Genomic DNA, 3,028 nt, shown 5'->3' on the forward strand with positions numbered 1-3,028 from the left:
ACTTTGCTATATGAATGGGGTGAAGCTGTGATCACTTTGCTATATGAATGGGGTGAAGCTGTGATCACTTTGCTATATGAATGGGGTGAAGCTGTGATCACTTTGCTATATGAATGAGGTGAAGCTGTGATCACTTTGCTATATGAATGGGGTGAAGCTGTGATCACTTTGCTATATGAATGGGGTGAAGCTGTGATCACGTTGCTATATGAATGGGGTGAAGCTGTAATCACTTTTCTATATGAATGGGGTGAAGCTGTGATCACTTTGCTACATGAATGGGGTAAAGCTGTGATCACTTTGCTATATGAATGGGGTGAAGCTGTGATCACTTTACTATATGAATGGGGTGAAGCTGTGATCACTTTGCTATATGAATGGGGTGAAGCTGTGATCACTTTGCTATATGAATGGGGTGAAGCTGTGATCACTTGGCTATATGAATGGGGTGAAGCTGTGATCACTTTGCTATATGAATGGGGTGAAGCTGTGATCACTTGGCTATATGAATGGGGTGAAGCTGTGATCACTTTGCTATATGAATGGGGTGAAGCTGTGATCACTTTGAATACCAAATCAAATGCAATTGAATTAGAAAAAAAATTGGATATTTGCTGGCACACGATTCCATGACTGATGACAGATTTGTCACTTTATTCACTTAGTTAAGTGAAAAGTGACTTAGCTTAGTGAAAATTGTAAAGCCGTTCTGACTTCGATCATCCAATCATGTGCAGCAAACTTTTCTTTTTTTTTGTTTGCATATGTTTGTGTATTTGTTGCAAAATGAAAATTCTCCAGCCCTATCATATATATGTGCTTAGCCATGAGCAACTACCCACCTAACACATGATAAGTAGGCACTCCCATTTTTAGATCCTTTCATGTTTTCCATTGTCTCAAAACATGGAGATGCCGGGGATTGAACCCGGGGCCTCATACATGCAAAGCATGCGCTCTACCACTGAGCTACATCCCCTATACATGGCTTGCTTTATGTGCTCCAGAACTGGAAAACTATGTTGCAGCAACTGGTAGTTATTATAGTTTAGATTTAGGGTATTTTCATCTTCCAGGGCTATTGTCACCGTTCAGGAATATGGCCATTTTTAAAGGCCTTCAAGACAGACTTCTTTTAATGCATCTTGTTCCAATACTAACCTTCACTATGTCTTAGGGTGACCACGTGTCCTGGATTGCCCGGGACAGTCCCGCATTCTGCAGGTCTGTCCCGGGCACCTTCACTCTGGGACAATACAGTGTCCCGGAATGAAACTGACACAGGTCCCAGCATGAACCCCTCAGAGCTGAAGATGTGACCCCCCACCCCCCAAATAGTGAGGAACTACAGGTCCCAGCATAGATCTGGGAAATCTATGGGATCACACTCTAGATTTCACAGGTTCATGCTGGGAGTTTAAAATTTGGGGGGGGGGGAGGGTAACACCCTTAGATGTCAGGGGTTCATGCTGGGACAGGTAGTCCTTTACTTTGGGGGGGTGACCTCCCCAAAGTTAAGGACTACAGGACCCAGCATGACCCCCCCCCCAAAGCTGAAGATGTGAGACCCCCCCACCCCCCAAACAGTGAAGAACTACAGGTCTTAGCATAAACCTGTAAAATCTATGGGATCACACCCTTAGATCTCAGGGGTTCATGCTGGGTGTTGTAGTCCTTCAAATTTGGGGGGGGGGGGGTCAGATCTTTAGATATTATGTGACCCCCCCAAAAGTGAAGGACTACAGGTCCCACATGAACCCCTCAGAGCTGAAAATGACCTCCAACCCCCCTGCCCCCCAACCAGTGAAGAACTACAGGTCCCAGGATGAACTAGTGAAATCTATGGGGGTCACAAAAAAAAGGTATAAAAAATTATCTTTTTTTAAGAAGGAGGAGGTGTCCCTGAATGGCAGTTTGGAAATGTGGTCACCCTACTATGTCTGCTTGTAGACAGAGCCTGAATTAGGTACCTTGTATTAAGAGAAAATCAGTGGCGGCTGGTGCTCAAAATTTTTGGGGGGCGCAAACAAATGAAGAAAAGAAAAAAAACAATTGCAGCCTCACTGTGCCTATCAAACGCAGCTACTGTGCCCATCAATTGCCGCCACTGTGCCATCAATTGTCGCCACTGTGTCATGCCATCAATTGTCGCCACTGTGCCATGCCATCAATTGTCGCCACTGTGATGTGCCATAAATTGTCGCCACTGTGCCGTGCCATCAATTGTTTCCACTGTGTCATCAATTGTCGGCACTGTGCCATGCCATCAATTGTCGCCAGTTTGCCATCAATAGTCACCACTGTGCCATCAATTGTCACCACTGCGCCATGCCATCAAACGCAGCCACTGTGCCATGCCATCAAACGCAGCCACTGTGCCATCAATTGTCGCCACTGTGCCATCAATTGTCGCCACTGTGCCATGCCATCAAACGCAGCCACTGTGCCATCAATTGTCGCCACTGTGCCATGCCATGAAACGCAGCCACTGTGCCATCAAACGCAGCCACTGTGTCATCAATTGTCGCCACTGTGCCATGCCATTAATTTTCGCCACTGTGCCCATCAATTGCTGCCAGTTTGCCCCCTCAAAAACTGCCAGTTTGCCCTGAAAAATGCCACCAGATTGCCCCCTCAAATACCACCAGATTTCCCTCCACTCTGCACTTACCTTTCTTGGGTCAGCTACCCTCCCTCCACTGTCCCTCAATGTCTTCTCCCGCCTTCTATGTCGCTTCAGCCAATCAGGTTACCAGTAACCAGACCCGGTGAACCTGATTGGCTGAGACACGTGTCAGTGTTAACCAGGGAACGCACACCCTGTGCGTCCCCTGGTTAACTATTTGGAAGCCGATTAGAGCCAACAGGCTGTAATCGGGAAGCATATCAGGGCCGCTGGCTCTGATAGACACTTCCAAAACCAACCAGTATGGGAAAAGAAAGAAAGTTTACCGCTCAGAGGTCCCAGAGAACAGCAAAGTGGAGTCCAAACACTTGGGTGCAGGCACTGCAATAGTATGCAAAAATG

General features: G+C 46.6%; 1 non-coding gene across 1 annotated transcript; it reads right to left on the reverse strand.

Moving 5' to 3' along the window:
• Positions 1–907: 907 nt before the first annotated feature.
• On the reverse strand, positions 908–979 carry TRNAA-UGC. Its single transcript has one exon. It is a non-coding gene; the product is annotated as a tRNA-Ala (tRNA).
• Between the last annotated feature and the right edge of the window lie 2,049 nt (positions 980–3,028).

This window comes from Rana temporaria, chromosome 4 (genome assembly GCF_905171775.1).
Source record: "Rana temporaria chromosome 4, aRanTem1.1, whole genome shotgun sequence".
NCBI classification, from domain to species: Eukaryota; Metazoa; Chordata; class Amphibia; order Anura; family Ranidae; genus Rana; species Rana temporaria.